Here is a 21,198-nt window from a genome sequence, read left to right as displayed (position 1 = left end):
TTAGTCTCTGAATTATTGCTACCGCCACTCAGAAATCTACATTGATTTGCATTGCACATAAATGTGTTCACAACTGTTCTGCAAGTGGATTTATTTTACTTTTTACTGACTAAGACCCTTGAGGCATACAGAAAAACACGCATGAAGTGAAACATTGAGTGGGTTGTGTGGAGCATTGAAACCATTTATGTAACTTGTTGTGAGTGGGCAAGAATAACAGTGGCGTGACGAATAGACTATTTTTGACAATTGTAATAAAAATATTCACGATTGTTCCATTTAAGCCCCAAATCATTTGGACCTTTACAACATAGTGAGTGAGTGTTAAGAATTAATTTGATGTGAGAACTCTGGGGCGGTTATCAGTTCCATTTTTTCTTGTCCTTTATAATGTCGAGAAAATAAATGAAGTGAAATGGCATCTACAAGGGGGACTATCAGATGGAGCAAAATCAGTGTATTAGTCAACAGTTATATACCAAAAAGGTCATTTGTACCTGCTGCGTACCAAAAGTCTGTAATTAGCATTCTCTTAATCCTTGGAAGTAGAGTATGTTTGGCAAGCATAAAAATTCCATATTTTACATACAGTATGAGTTACTGATGATTATTAGGTATTAAATCTAAAACTATCTCTAATGCTCGAAACTAATAAGCGATCTTATTTTCTTTAAATGAAGACAGCTGAAAAACATTTGTGTGTCGATTTTACACTCTGCTCAACGCCGTGAAAGGGCATGCGGGTGCAGACTTGTGTGCTTGTATAAATGCAAAAGAAAACTTTTGAGAGAAGTCAAGACTGCCAGAGCAATCAATGCAAAGATGGAGTGCTGGATTTAGGGAATAATGTGAAGCAGAGCTATTGATGCAAATGAACAGAAAATGTCTTCCAGTCATATTTTGTATTGACCGTGGGGGTAAAGGGTAACCAAGAAAAATATGATGAGATGCAATTCCTGAAAAACTGAATGCTCTAACCAGAAAACAAAAATGCTATGTTAAGATAACTGATATGAAATCGCTGTTGGAAAAATATTTCAAACCCAGAGGAGATAGTGTTTATTGATGACTAGTGGAAAGGCCTTGCATACATCTATCTGAACTGGTCCTTGCTCTGTCCAAAGAGAGTAGAAATAGAAGTAATAGTTTTGGATAAGGCCATCAAAAAACAAATCTTTTTGGAATCGATTATCCAATCGATTATTCCATTGATTACTCGAGGCATCAGCTCAGATGGATGGTGTATTGATGCCTCCACAACAATCAGGAGTTTAACACCAAAAACAAGATAATTGCCGACTTTTGGAACATCACGTCGCACGTCAAAAGGAGCGTGTTGTATCTACCTAGTCAGTCTACAGTGTATGATTAATGGGGAGCTCATGCACACAAACATCTATTTGATCCTTTTTTTATATTAGACACTTTAATGGCATCTGATCGTAACAGTAGTAAAAAGTGGACGAACACTAACATTGTACCTTGAGTGACCACTAATCAGTAAAATAACTATTATAATTTGAAGTTAACTGTGGCAACACTGGCTCGAACAGACAACCGTAATAAATGGGGGTTCACTGTAGCTACACCACCAGCTTCCAAATTCCAAGTCTTTACACACAAGCTACTGCCACCCTCGTTGTATACTTTTTTTCCCCTTGGATTGCTTGACAATACGGAGGTGGTGCAGCAGGCTGCCATCTGCTGCCTTTCAGCGTCTTCTCTGCAGTGACCTCCGTGTCGGGCATCCTATCGAGCCTGACAAATTTTGACAAAAGTCCTGCTGTTTATCTGTTTAAGGTCTGATGCCACTTCGCTGTGGCGCCTCTTCTCATCTCATCAGTCTATGTACACTTTCTTCAGGCTGCTCAAATAATTATCATCTGGGTGCTGCTTCGGTTGTTGCTGTTGGGTTGCATCACTGTTTGTGTGGGTGGATGGGTGTGCAATCACATGTGCATCCGTAGCATTTGGGCACGATTCTATACAGATAGAGCATCACACATTCCAGAACTCAAACAAAACCTTTATAACATGAAACACTTGTGAATTCTGTTTTCTCCCAAAATGTGCCCGTACAAATACGATCATTCTGCTAATTTACATTTTCCCCACTGTTTTTTGAGACACCCACATACTGTAAGATTTTTTTTTTATTATGATAGCTCTACTTTATATACGTGCATGAACTCTGGCTTCCTGATTTAGAAATGTGACTGGATCATGTTATATATGCAGAACATTTACTGACCTTCTGCGTGCACAAAATTTGTCGAATTAGTTTGATTCACCAGTGTGGGCGTAAGGGGCTGAGACCTGAAGTAGTGCCAGTCATACAGTTGGCCAAGTAAGAATGTTTAGATCTGTGCACAGTGCCCTCCGCCCCCTAACAGAAGCACCATCAAAGCACAAGCCCATGCATGCTGGGTCTAAATCCAGCAGCTTAAACGCTTCAAGAATCTTTGAAATCCCCTCTCCTCACATGGCAGCTATTCCGAACAACCCAAAACTGTCCTAATCACCCCATCATTTATGTGGTAAACAACAACCAGCTGGATTTTTAAACTTAAACATTTATCTGATGTGTGGAAGGTTTGTTCTTATGTTCTCTTATTCCATATTTTTATTCATTTATTTCACTTTCTATTAATGATGCAGAAGATTTCAGTCAGATCTCACCCACGCCTTGAGTAGGCTTAATGATAATGTAATGGTTGCTAATTGATAGGAATAATATGTAGCAGGAATCCAATGTATTCCACCCATCGGTTCCCGCAGGACCATCGCGCGCTTCTATCCATCCCCGCAAACAATTACGTATCCCCTTCTGACTTCAAAGGGCAAAACTTGCAAAAAGTTAGTAGCCATCCTCGGAGCTAATTTTCTTCCACAAACAAACTGTCAAAACCCACATTTCATACAACAACCAGAGGGCTCTGAGATCATCATCACCGACATAGCAGCTTTAAAGAGAAGTGCTTATTTAGGAAAGAGACCTTCAAAGAGCTGCCTTCAAAGTGCTTTTAATTATTACTGGGAGATTCTCTCAGTCTCTGCTGTCATTCTGCTTTCGCTCGGCGAGCTCGGTATTCCCGCTTTTTCTTGTTCTCATTTTTGCACATTGGATTGTATTTACACTCAATGATTTTGACCACACTCGCTAATGAGGTGGAACCTACCCTTGTGCATTAGGCAACCAGACAATGGTAGCATTTGCAAACAAGAGTACGACTCACTGCCACCGGTTGAGCATGCAAGAGCAAGTTTTGGGAGCAGCAGCTTACACACTGCAGCATTACATTGCACATAAATTGACATGATTGCTCTCGTGTATGCGGTCTCAAATTCACCGATTGTCTACTAACCGAATCTTTCCAAAGGGTTCTCAGTCTACACTGCTGTGTATTATTATTTTTATAATGCCCCACGGGAAAATCAAAGACACTCTCCTTATATTTTTGATACACACTTAAAGAGAGGCAGGACCACGGTCTCGTGCAATAAGCGTGCTCAAGGGCACCCCGAGAGGAGACAGAATGCAGACTAGTAGCTCTCCAACCAAGAGTTGCGATTTGTTTAGCCCACAGCACAATCCTAACTAAATTTGGCACAGATCCACCACCCTATATTTCCAACTCCAAAGTCCTTACGGATTAGCCACCTCTGCACAAATTGCTTCTACAGCCACTTTGTTTGTTATTTTCCTGTTGCGAATAAACTGTTTTTCCCAAGACACTTTTTTGTGTAAAAACAATCTAAAGTAATATCCACACTGTCATTCCCTACGGTCGCACCATCCACTAAAAATAACCGACATCAGACTCACTTTGATAGTGACAGCATTGTCGTTTTTAAAATCATTGAGCACGATAAAAGTTACACAGCTGCTTACGCTGCAGATATCAACGTTCAAAACCATGACGAGTGTTATCTGAAAATGAATAACAGCAAAGATTCAGAGTGCACACTTTATAAAGTCATTTTCAATAAATACAAAAGCAAAGTTGTCAAAGTTCTGCTTTAATATTTCTTGCTGGCCTGGAGCAAACTAACGTCCACAGCTCTGCAATTATCCCTGACACATTTGACATGTGAATTGTGTGATTTTTTTGCAATCGGAAGGGTGTTTCTATTATGGCAACTTTCGACAATATTGTGCTTAGATTATTTGTCTATAGGAATAAACAGACTGTTGTTTACATTGTGGGTGTGTATGAATGGATTTTTCACAAAGGTTCACAAAACTATAAGTAGTGGCATTTCATTAAATTTGCAGAAACGTTCTTGATCACATTTTCCCACGCTATCTAAACATGCAAAATTAGCCATCGAAAATCTGTCTCATAAAAAAGTTGAAAGCTGACCAGCACCATTTAATCTTAACTAGATCTACACTTACTAGCAGACTGCCCATCGTGGCATCATTTGATGTTCTATTTTCCACTCCTGCAAAACCAAACAACTATGTTGAACTGTGGAGGGGGAAAAAATATTCATTGCAGGAACGGACAAATGCCATTTTATCACAATTAACCTCATCGCCATTGAAGCCAATCACGACCCCATGCATCTTTACATCCTTATACATGTCCGCTCCCGTTATTTCTCAGGCCGCTGCTATTAGAGCTTCAATTGTGCTTGAAAGTGGGCATAAAATATGATTGCGTGTCACAGGCCCAAAGAGAGAATGTCTCACGAGAGGAATGATGTCAGCTACGAACAATCCTGTCACAGACACAAAATGTAAGCCAATTTATTATTGTTTTTTTTTCCCCCTCATCATTATTCTGTTTCACAACAAACCTGCCTTTCAGCATGTACATACGCTTTGCCCATTATTGCAGTCAGAGAAAAAAAGACAAGAAATGGAACCTGCTGTTAATGACCATGTGAGTGTGAGTATGACAGCTTTTGGAGTATTGGATGGTTTATTTTTGTGACACTTTAGGATGGTAAGATAAATAATGCAAAATTGATAGCATTTTTTTCATTAGAAATGAATTTTTCCATACAAATAATTTGGTGATAAATTAGTTGAAGCAACTAATTCTGATATTTTTACAAGAGAAAGAATAGTTTATCCAAATTCAAATGTATGTTTTTAAAACAAAACAAGAATGACTGCTTTTGTGTTTGGATTCTCCTTATTCTTCTCCCTAAATGTGCAAACCAAACTCCAATACAGTTTTGTGCATTTGTAAGACGGAATCTTGAGTGTGCCCATTTAGTAGCACAGCTCTGTTTGCGTGATGAATCGAGTTGGAGGAGCCTTTTGTAAGTCAAGCCCTAAGAGAAGAAAAGTGGACCAAAATGGCCTTTCCTTCAACTGCTGGATTTTGCTTCCACTTCTCTGTGGGACATTCACATAATTGCTCACATAATTCACGGTGTTCAGCGCCGTAATTGTGGCCGAGTACTCAGGAGACATTTACATTCGCTTGAGTCAAAACCCCTTCCCTTGCTGAACATTTCTTGGAATATATTATTAGATTAGAGATCTAACCGTTGACTCGCATTTGCACTGTGAAAACTAAACTTTGAATTTCTTCTCTTCACTTTCTGATTCACCCAATAGCTATTTTACCATCATGAAGAAGTATAAAGTATAAATGTAAATCTTTTTTATTTTGATTATCTATAATGAGGAGGTTCTGATTTCGATGGAATTTCCTTCGGGGTGTGCGTTACACATTAAAATGGGGTGGCGATATAAATAAAGGTTGTTTATGCTGAACGCATTTTCATCACTCTTATTTGGACTAGCTGTGTGAGCGAGAGAGAATGTTCAAAAAAGCCTTTGCCAATTTCTAAGCATGAACAGCATGAAGCATTTATTTGTTTTTTTATTTTTATTATTTATGTTTGCCTCTGCGGCTATTGTTTTGTTTAATAACAGATTTCAAAATGGGCAAAGCAGTTATTTTTTATGATGTCCATGTGCAAATCACGAAGGTTACTATCTGTATCCTTCAGCAAAATAGAGTCGTTTAAGACATGACACACACCTAAGAAAGGAAAGGCTCTCTAGATTATATATTATTTTGGTATTCTATTATATTATTGGCAGAAATACAAGAAAAGTGAGTTTGGTGTCAAGCATTCAATCCAAGAGGCGGTAGAACCAAATTCAAAAGATACTGCGAGAGCCATCACAACACATTTCTGGAGACTAAGGACATAACTCCAATTCAACTCTTTCTCTGAATGGAAGTACGCAGGTTCAATCATCTGGCGACACCAGTGCTTGAAAGCTACCAATACCAAATGAGACATTTCTGTTTTTTACGAGTTCACTCTTTACCGACCTCTCTGATGGACAAATAGATGTTCACATATGTTGTGGTAGCCTCATCCTTTGCATGTTCTCCCTGTACCTGTGTATGTTTCAGAGAGCTGTCTGCCAATTTGGCAAACACGTGCAGCGAACCTTGGGCCGGCACAAAAATCAGGCTCGACTAGCGTTTGCGCCTTGCCTCGAGTGTGCTGCCTCGAAGAATAGAGCCCCTTGTTTCATTTAACATATTTGATTTTTTTTTTTTTTAAATTGTTTAAACAGAAGAAAAATGCACATATAAAGCGAGTGGCTATAAAAGGCAGGCTTAGGTCAACTCTGAACATCCGCCACCAAAAATAGATGGTGTATGTGGTTGTATAGATAGGTACCCTGAAGGTCCGACCCGTTTATTTACGCTGTGATACCGGCTGGAGTCGACCAGTGACAGTTTGACAAACACAGCTTATTACAGAAATGGTTTTATCAATGCTTTTATACTGCCTTCCCTGTCAAGGATCATGTGTTGGCTTCTAAGTGTGTATTTCTGCCTGTGTATAAGTGAGGGAAAAAGAACAATACATTCGAGTGGGACTGCGTAGCACAGTGCTCTAGAGTAAGCCAGATAATAAATACTTAATGTGATTTTATACTTCTATTTTCTCTTCTCTAGTGGGACACGAGAGGGGAAGGAAATCGACAGAGTAATCAATGGAAAGGCGAGGGCTGAACACACTGGTGGGTTTGTAAATAAATAAAATGAAACTTTTTACACTCAGACATATCTCATTTTGTTTAAATTGCTGTTTGGAGTTTTGGAATCCAAACTAATGTGTCAGGCAATGATCCTGCTACTTTGTGACACAAGCTCTCACATGTATGTGGCCTAATTAAGGGAGCATCACTGGCCCTGGAAACATTTTGTAGTGTAGCTTTTTACATAGCTGACCTTCATGCAGCTGGGGCAAGCTCAATTTCGAGCCAATAGTCCATCCTCAATCACCCTATGATTGACTGCTGACCAGTCAACGATGTCGTCCACTTGTCACCAGCTGGCTTAGGCTCCAGCCCCCACAAACATAATAATCATTATGGTGGAATTATACACACATCATAAAGATGTACCACAGTGTCGGGTCAAGGAGTGTCATGTTTATGCACGTATATAAACGTGCCACACAAATGAAGAGGCCATCTCTGAGCATTAGTAGATGGTGTCAAGTGTTGTGCCTGTCAAACGTGTCCCCAATGGCGTGTCCAAATACTTCAGGTGTTTGGGTTCTACCAAATAACAATTGGCTATGGTGGTCTTTTTTTTTTTTTGTCTGTCAATATATTTTTTCTCCCTTTCCATCTGCATCTGAGTCGGTTTAATTGGTACCAGTATGTGATTTTGGCACTGCAATCTACCAAGGCTGCACTTTGTCAGAAATTCTGTTCAGAACCTTTATTGACAAATTTTCCTTGAACTTGTAGATAATGTGGTTCTCTTGACTTGATCAGGTCTTGATCTTCAATACTTCAATATGAAGGGACTTGAAAATTACCAATTCCAAATCTAGTGCCAAGGTCTTGTGTGGACTGCCTTATCTGAGTCAGGGATGAGATCGTGCCCCAAGTGAAGGACTTTAAGTAAGTCTGTCTTATTTATAAGCTCTTCATTTTCAGAATGTTCCCCGCCTAACCTGTCATGAAATGTGGGTCATGACCGGAAGAACAAGATCTAGGATATAAGCAACCCAAATGACTTTGATCCACAGTGTTTCTGGGCTGTCCCTTCGAGATCAGCTAAGACGCTCACTCATCCGGGCAGGGCTCAGAAAAGAGGAGCCATCTCGAGGAGCCAGATAAGGTGTCTGGGACTTCTGGTGCGAATGCCTCTTGAGGTCTTCCTGATACGATGTCCTAGGGACTTCTCACCAGGAGAAGGCCTAAGGTACAATGACTTGCTGAAGAGTACCATGGGATCTTCCCGGGACAGCAGGACAAAGTGACTGTGGACTGGGAAGTCTGGGCCTCTCCACTTGGGTTGCTGCCCCTGTGACACGACCCCAGATAAGTCGAAGAAAATAGATGGAAGGTTGGGTTATACTTGATGGCTCGTGATCCTCGGTAAAATATTGTGCTTTGGACCGCGGGTTTCTGATGCATCATCTGCAGAGTGTATTTTAAGTGACTCATCTCTTTTTCAGACATTGCCATTTAAGTGTGGGGACAACAAAGACGCAGCCTTGTAGGACCAAGAGCACCTGGCGGAAGTCAAAAGCAGCCCCATAAGCACGGGTCAGCAAACACGTGACCTGGCATGCTTGTACTTTAATAACGGCACTACACAATAACGACTCTCTGAAGGGCATCTCAAACAACAAGGCTCACTAGGCCTTACAGATAATTGGATGCAGCAGAAGAGTAGATACAGGTGAGCTCGCCTTTTCCACTCCGCTTCCGAACCGGACTTTATAGACCCATCACTTTTATTGGCGCACAAAAGCACTTTTATCAAGAGAGAACTATAAAACGTGTATAACTGGTGCATTACTTCGTAGTGCAGCCTGTTGTGCCGAATGTCTATTGTGTACTATGAAGCAAAGGCAATTTTGACAAGCTATTTTGATAAAAGCAGTATTGATATTAGGTTCACTTTCCAATTCAGCGTCCTTGTAGTAACCTTTTCCAGACGCAAGAAAAGACATATGAACATCATTTGACCCAATGGAAATAGGTAATGATTGAACATCTTGACAACAATTGTGATTCATTCTGTCCATTTGACAGTGAGTCCCAACCGGGGAGCTGGCGCGCACTAACATGCCATGAAAGCTCATCAGGGGTGCCACTGGAATGTATTCTATTTCACTGAATTAGAGTTTATCAATAAATTATAACAAATGATACACTATAAATGAGTCTGAGTAAAATTAAGAAAGTATGTCACATTTGTACCAGGTTTGTTCAATGTGTCAAATAGGGAGACTCATAACAGGTATATATTTCTGGGCAAATTTTTCTTCTAAGTTGAGTTGACAATATTGCTTCACATTTCTTGAGCAAAACTATACATTGTTAAGGCAACTTTTCTTGAATTTTTGACTGTTTTTGCTATCTTTTGCACACATGGAACATCTTCCCACTTGATACTTAATTAGCTGTCAGTTGTCTGACCATAAACTTACCATGAATGTTCTATTTTCCCTGCAGAACCCTTCCTGTCAGCATTTTTGACATGTTTTTTAGCACCTAATCAACACACTGTGTTCCCCTGAGGGTTTTGCCAGATGCTACAGGTGCATTCAAATCCCAGCTTTAATAAGCAACGGGAGATGTCACCTTTGTTGTTTCCAACCCATTCAAATATGGTGCATGTCTTTGTACTTTGCGCGATTGGACTTTCATAAAGACATTAAGTGCCCGGTCCAGCATGTACCCTTCTTCCCTCACAAAGTTTGTAGGGATTGATAGGCTCCAACTCACTTGTGACTCTAATGAGGGCAAGCAGTATGGAGCAGGGGGTTCACTTGGTTTTCGGGATGAGGGGATAGGGGGGGTGCAAGCCTCCAGGAGATGCGCAGGATGTAAGCGAATGTTGTTCACAAGCACTAAATTTCACAAAGAGCTAAAAAAGACATTGTGTTTGGACAGATTTACCAAAGGCACCGATGATGGTTAAAAAAAGAAATGGATGGATGGTTAGACAATACGGAGTAAATATAGTGAAACTAATTCCAAATAACTGTGGGACAAGAGGTACACACGTAAATGAAAATGCAGCAAGATAAGCTACAATAAAATGACAAAAGTAATCTAAACCTCATGGAAAACAGTTGCAAAATGAGGAGGTTCTGATTGTTTTACACTGTACATGCATTGTAGTGTGGTTAGTTACACACAATGGTTAAAATGCCAGTCATGTTGTTGCACAGAAAATATGGATCAGCCATGAATGAAGTAACTTTAGCCCTCACAATGAGATGCTCCAAGGCAAAATAGCTAGAAAGCCCACAGAGCTCTCTATAATAATCTGCCCGGATAGAAATATGATGACAGCATCCAAGACTCTAAGCCACCATTGTAGTTTTTAACAAAAGCTTTTGTTGTCTTAAAATATGACAGAGTTTATTTTGTAATTGGGGGTTCATTCAAGCCCCCTTTCAATTTGTGTTAATTTTTACTTTCTCTCCTTGCTATTCGCCAGTCCACTAGTGTTGGGAAAGTGAATTTACTACATGAAAGAATTTAAAGCTCAATTCCCCTCGTTTCCCCCTCATTCATGCACATACAGGACATTATTTGGACTAGTTTTCATTCCTCTCCTTGGCAGTGCATAGTGCCTCCAGTCCACCAAAATGTATTCCCTGCTTTCACAGCAGATCACAATGTCATCTGCAAACATCGTGGTCCGTGAGGATTTCAGTGTAATCGCATTTGTCCATTACTATTGCAAAGAGGAAGAGGCTCAAGATTTATCTGTGTCTCCTGATGTCACCAGTCACTCATTTCAATTGTATTTTAGACATCAAATCCTGGTTGGAAGATGTTTTTCCATCACAACCATGATAAAACTGAAGTTTTAGTTATCAGTCCTGAGGCAACTCTAAAGTAATGTGCAAGCTCTATCAACATCCCTCACCAAGTGAAAAACCTTTGTGTTATTTTAAACTGAGTTCACGTATATATATATATCTCACTCTAAACGATTAACAAAAATTGTTTTTTATAACTTGAAGAATATAGCAAGACACTCTTAATTTCTTTCTCTCTGTCCAGCACAGAGATGCTTATGCATGCTTTTATCAGTAATCAGATTGATTACTATAATTTCCTGCTTAGCGATTTCCTAGAAAGCAGCGCTGTAAGTGTATGCAGTATTCAAGAAGTTGATTCAAGAAGTTTATTGGCCATGTTTGGGCATGCCAAACAAGGAATTTGACTCCGGTAGATCTCAGCCTCTGTTCAACATTTAGGTGACTAACAACATTCAGGACATGTGCGAAAATTGACAATTATTCTCAAACATCCCCTGATCTTAACGTATGAGCACTTCTCAATTTTAGCCTGAGCATACTGGGAATTCACATAGCACACAGTAGCTACATTTGTTCTACTTCGCCTTTCGTACTACTCTTACGACTCCTTCAGTTATTCGGGTAGGTCAAACTAAAAAGGTGAGCAAAGATTTTTTTTCTGCCTCTAGTAACAGTTTGTGTGCGTGGATTGTCATATAGACATGTCAAGGAAACAGGCTAACTTTGAAAAAAAGACCACACAGGTATCAGAACCACACTGCAGACTGGCTGACAGACATAATTTGAAAACAATTTTGAAAATAATAGTTCACTAGTTTCATTTCATTCAAATTTTTACTCATGTTGATATGACAGAAAAAAATCAATTGTGACCACAAAGACTCGTCGTAGAATGTCAGCCTTTTATCGTTACAGCGTAGTGATAAAAAGTCACATTTACTCAAGGAGATATTCTCATCCAAACATTTAATGGTTTACAAATGAACAAAGTCTACGTTTACAAAGTATTTCTTTGTTGTTGTCAACCAATACACACAATATCATGGAACATATTGACTTTGGAGATATGCTTTCGGCTGTGTTTGCATGGATGATGACAGTCACAGCAAATAGAAATTCATTTTGGATTCAATGTTATAAGGTTCACTGAGATAAACTATCTGAATGATGCCTCTCATTGAGTGCACGTTTCTTTTTCAGTCAGGCTCATTTTATCTACTATGAATGACCACATTAATGCCATGGGAGGGCTCGGGATTGGAAAATGATGTTTTCTTTTACTCAAGTAACGCAACTCCGCTGGAAATCGTTTTTTCTCCCTGAATCCCACAAATAGGTAGAAACAAAGAGCAAACAAGATGGACAGAAAGACTGTTTGGTTTCACGGGTGACTGCAATTTTGCTTTGGTTTCCTCCTCAGTGCCTGCTGGATGGGAAATACATTTCCACCTCATCTCTAAAGGCTCTGACACAGGAGCATACCCACTAAGACACACACTCACACATGCACAGACAATACATTTATCACAGTGCCTTGCTCAAATGCTCTCACTGCCTTTCACAAGCTGGCAGAGGTAAACAGACATTTAAATTGCATGCTGACCCGATAATCAACCACTAATACGCTCTTTAGGGCTCTTTAGTTACTGATAATACACTGCATAAATGGTAGCTGCCCCATATTCATGAGGACATAAAGAGATGGACATTGGAATTTTCATTGATGTGATCTGATCTAATGTACTACTCGCACATCCTCCAGCGCCTTAACACCTTCATCAGTTCTCTGGGTGCGCCTCTCTTTTTCATGCAAAGCCGTGTGTGGAATAGTAATCTTATCGTATTCTGTTATATGCAAATAACCATAATCAGGCATGTAGATGTGAGGCTAATCACAGGCATACACAAACACAACACCAATTTTATTAAGGTAGAATTGCCTACGGGTGGCTGAGGGCCATCTCCACTTACCTTCCTTTTGTGCAAGATCACACATGCTCGTGATCCTTTTTCTTCACTGTCTTTGTGGGTTTGTTTGAAGTGCATAGCTTATATGGGGCTGCTTTCATTAGTGGAAATTGCAGATGAGAGTGGATGGTGCATCAGGAAAAACAGGTCCTGGAAAGAAAGCAACTAAATTAATCGCTACAGCTATTCACTTTACCAGCACCACTCAAGCTCATGACCTAAAGCAATGGTGTCATGATTGCTTGCATAACAATTCTACCTAGTGAGTGCATTTTTCTGCTCATCACCTTTAAACTCAATTAATGAAGAGTATGTTTACTTCGAAATGTACAGTATATTTAACATAATAATAGTAATTATAGTAGAAGTGTTAGTGTAGTGTGTGAATTTAGGTAATGTATGATTGCTAAATTCACTGAAATATCAATTAGCACCCCCCAGAAAATATAATTTTCTAGCTATAATTTCCTACATAGTGTAACACAATTTTAATAAAATCAGAGAAAATTCGTTCAGTCTCATTTCTTAACGGCTGCAACTTAACATTTTTTGGCTGCTACATCACATTTTTAGATTCTGGGAAAATTCTTCACCCGATTACTTTAGCTTCAATGCTCACTATGCTAATAGTAACCACCAGAAGATTGCATATTTTCAGTTAAACTACTTAATGCAGGGGTGTCCAAACTCTTTGCAAAGAAGGCAGATTTGGTTAGATGAAAATGTTTAGGGGCCGACCATTCGGACTGACATTCCTCGAACCATTGCCATTGTAAATGAACTTGGAAATATGTAACTGTATTATTTGCTGTCTGCTTTGTTTTATTATTGTTATTATTGTATTAATGAGAAGGGTGATATTGGTGTTTCGACTGCAGTAAACAGGCCAGGTTGTATCATGTCAGATTTTTAATCCAAATTAAATCATTCTCCGTTTTTTCTTTTTTCTTTTAACTTCATACATAACAAAAATACTTCATAATCACAAACAGTTTTTTTTTCTTTTCTTTTCTTTTTTGCAATCACTGTGAGTGCACGGCGCGGACGCGCAGTAGTGTTTGCAGAGTTAGTAGTAATTAATCAGAGCTCTCACCAGTAGTCCTGGGACCTGGATTATTTTGCCTTTTCCTTGTGCAACGTCACTGGCAGCGTCTCTGAGTTTAGCGTCCCCTTAATCCTTGGTGTGCGGACATTTAAATGAGGAAATGTTTGTTCACTGATAATCTTGCAGACGGGCACCTGTGTGCGCGTGAACTGAGAAGGGACGCACCCGATCATGAGCGCTCGCACCCAATCATGAGCGCTCGCTCCTTTGCGCGTTCCTGTGCGTGCGCGTTTCATTTCTGTGGCTCGCTCTGGGGCGCGCAGGTCCCCGCGACGGTGCCCGAGGGCCACATATTGATTTAATGACACGATGCTTTGGGCCGGTCATAATTTAAACACTGGCCGGATTTGAGTAGGGCGATGCAAGCCATCAGGAAAGGCCACAGTGACACAATGGCCTACCTCAACTCACTTATCTAATTATTAAGAGACCTAATCTAACACCATAGAAGTCAGTTCATCCAGTGTACGTTACATAAAACACACAATCAAGTTTTGTATAAAGGACAAATTAATTTACCAAATTGGATACTATGTGTCCCATACCATAAAGAGTAAATGAGTGATTGACAAATATACACATTTTTATTGTGTGCAGAGGTGTCAAATGCAGGTTCAGAAAAAAGAAACCCTCACACAGTTTGGCTTCAGCCACTGATGCTTCTAATTAGCCGGCGGATAAATAAACTACACGTGGTTGAAAAATTAATAGAACTAAATTTATAGACAAAAAAAAGAGTGAAGAGAATGATAATGACGATTCAAATTACGTATTACCATTCCCGAGGTCCCACTATAAACTCTTGGAATAGAAGTGCAGTAAAAGGAAACAGGTATACAGTATATTGGTTGGCTTGGCATGAAAGATTGCTGTCAAGACAAAATCTCCCCAGCAGAGCTTATCTGCAGAGAGCTAACAAAATAGTGTTGACAGAAACGCTATGATACTCATAAAGTGATAAGTAAACAGTAGAGTGCAGCAGTTATGTAAATAGAGTTCACCTGAAATGACCACAGAAATATACAAAGTTATTGTTTTATACCGATACATAAGTACATATACGCACCAGCTTCTAAAACTAAAAGTATCAGGTCAAACTTCCTAAATAAGAAAATATATGTAATCCTTCATTCAGGTAAATGTCATCCCTAGGTTAAAATATTTCTCTGCATTTTTTATTGCCACTTAAGTTAGAGCAAACAAACTACTAATTGCAGATCTCTGTTATGGATAGCACGCAGACTGTTTACATTCACCTTGTTGCCTACTGTAAAGGACACATAACATGGCACTGAAGCATGAGATTAGATGCACATCTCGAGGTACAGCCACATCCAATATAATGGCATAGTAATAAATACAGACACACACACACACACGTTTTTAAATAGCCCTATGCTGCTGAATAATCCTCTTTACCTTTTCTTTTTTTTTACATTGATAAATCCTGATAACATCTCACCATCTGCGGGCCTAAACCATTTGTTTAACATTTGCATATCAGACACACAACCACACAAAATGTTTGGGAATGCACACAGTTGTGCTCCGGCAGAAGTATCTGAACCGAAGCCGGGAGCGACGGCTTAAGCCGTATATCAAATACAGATGGATTTGTCGCAAAAGTAGAAAATATGAGGTTTTTTTCCACTGCACAATACAATAAGCCACAAACAGAAAATCATGCTGCATACTATCACAATCAATCACTGTATGGCGGCGGGTTACACTCCAAACTACCGAAAGAGTTCCCACCTTGAAAAAAAAACAGGTGTATAATGTCAGGGCTACTATTTACCCGCCGAAGTACAATACCACCATATCTTTTGTCTACTCTAGGCCTTATTTCACTGCTAGGCGGTCTCTGGTGGAACATGTTCTGAGTGGAGTTTTTCAAGGGATTTCCTCCCACATTACAAAAGCACCGATTGGGTAATTGACTCTAATGGCCCTATTTTGGTGCTCAGTGGAAGTCTAGCGCAAAGAGCAGTCCAACTGAGCGCATGGGTGAAGTTTTCTTTCTCTTTGTTTTATTCCTGCTCACATGCAGATAGAGAGGGCATTTGCGCTGTTATGGGATGGAGCGCAGACGAGTCCTGACCCATTGAAACAGCCCCCCTTCGTTCCCATTATAATCAGGGCGGGGAAGTAATATGCAACACAGCCCTAGATAGACAGCAAATATCTAAAAAAAAATCCTGGCCACTTGTTATCAGTTATCAGAAGAAAAGAAAGCATTCTATCATAACCAAAAGGCCTGTCTTTTTCCAAGTCTTTTTTATAACCATACAAGATTGCTTTTGATACTCACTCACACTAGATTGAAGCTCTTATAGCTTTATTTTTTTTGAATAAACTTATAAAGCTGTCATTGGATTCCTCTTACCCATACTCACTTTAGAATGGGCCAATGGTGATGTCATATTTCACAGAGCTGTTTTTAATGCAGCTGGCGAAGGATCAATTCTCCCTCAACGTATGGTTCAGTCACCCTGTGATTGACTGGTACTCGATCTCTGTTTCAGTTCTTAGTCAGCTGGGATGGATTCCAGTTCAGCCCCTACTGTGCCCCTGCACAAGCTAAAAAGCATAGATCAATAACTTTATTTCACTTTTCACATTTTGATCCTTGGCTAAATCAGTTTATTTACCTAGCTTTGTTGGACTTTACTGCATTGTAGCAGTTGCTAAGAATATGACGGCCTTATGAAGTATTCAAAAGTCAGCTTTGACACAAGCTCATACTTGCAAAAACAATCCCTTTGTACACAACGGAAATGAAAATCCTGGTTTGATTCATATTGCAGCGAAGGCCCCCGTGTACACACAACGGGAGGTTCGCGCGTGTGCATCTGCACAAACTAGAATACCTAAATGTCATTGATACGTTTTCTTGTAGCATACGCCAAGCGGTATTACCGTAATTTTCGGACTATAAGTCGCACCGGAGTATAAGTCGCACCAGCCATAAAATGCCCAAAAAAGTGAAAAAACCCCATATATATGTATATAAATCGCTCCTGAGTATAAGTCGCCCCCCCACCCAAACTATGAAAAAAAACCGCGACTTATAGTCCGAAAATTACGGTACCAATAAAGTGTAGAACCTCTTTTAGAAAACACAAGCGTCAGACCAAGTGAAGAGTATCAGGTGAGCAGCACTAATTATGTTGATAACAAGTGGCTAATGCTCTCTTTGTAATGCGACACAACCTGATCCCTCATTATACCACCGTTGTGGCTTTGCGGGTGTTGCTGTTTGCGGTCTCACGCTGCGGCGACTGATTATCATGATGTCACTGCCATCTTCTCCTACATTCTTATTAATCACACTTGATCGCACCGCTTGCCTTGTGAAGCATCATCTCTCTTCACTTGTTCCTCTCTAGTGTCTTCTGTGTTTTTGTCATCAGACCCCCGTGGGTTTTCTGCCGAGCTCCCCGCTGAATCACGTTCCGCATTTTGGAGGCCTTTGTGCAGTGTGCCAAACACAACTGTCTAATCATTTGTTGATGGAAGTGGCACATTTCATTTACAGCTCAGCCAGACTTAATGATCAAACAAGTCTCACTGGAGTTGCAGGACTATTAAATTGTAGGGTATGAAGGACATTGAGTTATAATCTAAGATTTGAGAATTATTTATTTAGTAGTTAAGAATAGGTGACTCACCAGCGATCACAATTTTGTATTTTCTGTATTATCACACTTTCACATGAATCCTCACACCCACCACATGGAAGTGTACCCCTTCAAACATTTATCGTTTCGAAAGCTTATGTAATACAAGATGTACCGATGTGCGACATGAGGTGGCACGGCTCAGTGGTAGAGTGGAGGTTGGGGGTTCGATTCCCAACCAATGTGGAAAAAAGTGTCCTTTAGCAAAATACTGATTTTGTGTCTTCACTATTTCCATCACTTTTGCAATCCTGAGTTGCACAATTTACATGTTTCTCTTCAAACCCTGCACAAATGATACTTACTACCTATTTATTAAACCAATTCCACGCTTGTCTTTATACAATCATAAAAGCATGCGGGTCCTATTTATTATTTTGTAATCCGCAGTATTTTCTTCAGCTGATTAAATAAAACCAATTTTGAAAACCATCTACACAAAATTTAGATGCATAGCTTTGTTGTCATTGTTGCCTCTGGTTATAAAATTATTTTAAAGTTGTCAGTTTGCAATAGAAAGGATGCAATAATGTTTTATAAGTAAGGTAATAAACATTTAGTATTATTTGGTGGGTTTTGAGCGAGCACTCGTAATCCTGGTCTTATCATTAGCAGGATATTCAAGCCTTAAACACAACTATAAAGCAAAAAGAAGCACAAATTATGCAGGGGGTGAATGTTTTTTTTTTTTTTTGCCTTTAACAGCGCATCATGAGATGACAGACAGCAGTAATCCATATTGGTGTACGTGCATGAGTGTGTGGATTGTGCATAAGGAATAATGCAAAGTCGACTAGCGGGGGAGCGAGAGAACGCGATTATGAGAGGAAACAAATGCAGCTGGGAAAAACATTCATCAGAGCAGATGAGCTGCACCGTAGGTGTCGTGTGTCTCAGTGTGCATCCATTTTAATGTGCAAGACAGCGCAGCTAGATTACACACACACACACTTGCGCACACACACAGGCTGTACAGTTTCATTCATATGTACAGCAATGTGTGTGACTGTCAAATGGATAAATATTGTAATATCCCACTCCTTCTCATACATACATACCTGAAGCAGATAATAAACAGTTATCGCATCACAATTCATGTCCATGCACAAACTCACAAATACTGCTTTGCTTTCATATTTGAATGAAACAAAAGGCACCACAGCATTTGTAACTTCTTCAATCTTTTATTGTGTTTTGCCCGTGTCATGTTTTTTATTCAGTCATGCTGCAGTGTAATATCTTTCTCTTCCAAACAACTATCTATTTTTTATCATGATTCTTCAAGCACTGATCAAAATACTTAATGATGGTGTACACGCACACACCAAAATAGAATTATGCCCTAATACTTCATGATTATATCAGTTTGTACCTTTGCACAAGAGCTGAGATGATAAATAGCTGCTTAGGGAAATGCTGTGGGGAAACCATTCCTTAGAGAGTTAAGTGAAGTGTCTTTTTAGTGAGGCAAAGTATCCTCTTGTGTCGTTTTTTTAATTGACTCCATCTCTATGATCAGTGTGTTAAGGCTCTGTTGTTATCAATTTAGTTTTCTTTCCAAGGACAAGAATGAACTTTAACTTCTCCTTTGTGTTGTTTCCTAGGATCAAATGTTTATACAGGGTTTTTATCTGAATCTGAATGGCTCATCTTATCCTTGAATTGTTCAACTGCTTTCTTTTTTTGTGCCAGATATATTGTGAGCCTCTTTTATGAATAATGTAAAGCCGAGGTATTTTGAGAATATGTACGATACAGCCATTAGCATGTATTAGCATTGAAAGGTGCCGCTTAAATAAAACCCATCGGTCTTTCACGTACTTTACAAGGATCCATATCGTGAGTGCAGGTATTTAAATGTTTATCATAGTAGGCATGAAATGGTGACGAGAACCGTTGGTGTAAGGACATTTGCAGGCGGTGATTGCGTAAACCGTGTGTGCACGTGTGTGTGTGTGTTTGTGCGAGCGTTGCCTCGCAATTGATGCTCTGCATCCCCATAATCATCACTCATGCTTCTGCGGCTTTCAACACTGAGTGGCACAGCCATATCACAGACTATTAGCGAGGGAGTGAGCCTCTACATGACTTTGTTTATGCCGTGTGTTATTGTGTCTGTGGACGCTCTTGGATGCGTAAAGGGTATTTTTGTGACCTGCAATCGCCGACTGGATGACATCAGGCCTCCGGGCTAACTTTTGCCAGTAAACTTGTCCATACAGAAGTTCAGTCAGGACGCATTGAAACTGAATTTTTAACAAACGCTTTTTCAACCTCAAGGACCACTTGAATTCGTGTTTTCAAAGAATGTACTGCTACAATGTATCAAAATGTGTCTCAACACCCTACAGCACTTGGACTTCAGTATTCATGACAATCTATATTCAAATTGCCACATTAAACACATTAAAAAGTCAGTGGTTGCCCTCTTAATGACGATGCTTGGCACTGGTGACACATTTCAGCATGCTTTGTCTGTTTTGATGACATTGAAGCCTCTTGTTGGCACACGGTGTCCACGACGTGTCATGTCCCACATGATGGGTGGTTTGAATACTGTGGCCTGGAGCATCCTTGCTATCCTTGCTCTTGTCATGGATTGCATTCAGCACATTTGGCTGAACATCAGCTCCCTTCAGGATTCAGTGACACGCAGAAAATGTTCCCTTCCCTTTCCTTGCCTGCCAAATCTCAGCACTCAACGGCAGCAAAGCCAAACCTGTCAACATTTGCAAAATATCTGAGGGAGGAGTGTGTTTGTAGAGGTTGCGCACAATGATATGTAAGGGAAGCATCAGTGTAACTTTTGTATTCATATTTGAAGAGCTATTTTCTGAAAGGCCATGACTGTATTGTTATTCTCTTAAAACAAATTATGATAAGTGGGTAATTTTCTGCGGATGCACGACGCGAAACACATTTATGGTTATTCACAATTAATTTTGACATTTCCACCAGCAAATGATCATGAAATTGATGCTGCTGTCTTGCATATTGATTAACCAGCAGCATGTGTGCAATCATTTCCTTAATCATTTTCTTTTGCTTGAGTATCTACAAAAAGGAAGCATCGTATTAGTGGTGTACACCTGTAGCAGTTGTACACATTCTTCATTTCTTTTTAATCAATTTTATAGTGAGCACCATTTGATATTGACGAGTTGTTATCCCAATATATACTGATATTAAATCATTGCCCAACCCTAATATAAGTAAATGTTTCAAAATATGTTACAAGCCGATAGTGTAACTCTTTAAGAACGTCTCTTCATCCGCTGTCAATCAAACAGCCTGTGGTAACTGTCTGTCATATCAGACATGTCAGACAGCAGACAGACCACACAAACACACACACACACACACACACACACTGTTTTGCTCGTTCCTTACATGCAACAACTAAACGTAGTTAGCTGTTACATAGTTTTTAAAACCATAGTCAGGAGAGAATCATTTCTATCGTGAGGAGGAAAGAAACTCTCCAAACTAGTCCAGCATATCAAACCGCACTGATTTGTAACCGACAAAAAATCTGGCTGTGTCAAATCGTACGTGTAACTTAAAGTCCTTATATAGTTTTTCGACAAGTCATTTTTTTTCTCTCTCTCTCTTCCCTCTAGCTCTTCTCACCCACGCAGCGTGAGCTGTTTC

This window comes from Syngnathus acus, chromosome 1 (assembly GCF_901709675.1).
Source record: "Syngnathus acus chromosome 1, fSynAcu1.2, whole genome shotgun sequence".
Classification (NCBI taxonomy): domain Eukaryota; kingdom Metazoa; phylum Chordata; class Actinopteri; order Syngnathiformes; family Syngnathidae; genus Syngnathus; species Syngnathus acus.
Note: the sequence above shows the minus strand (reverse complement) of the source record.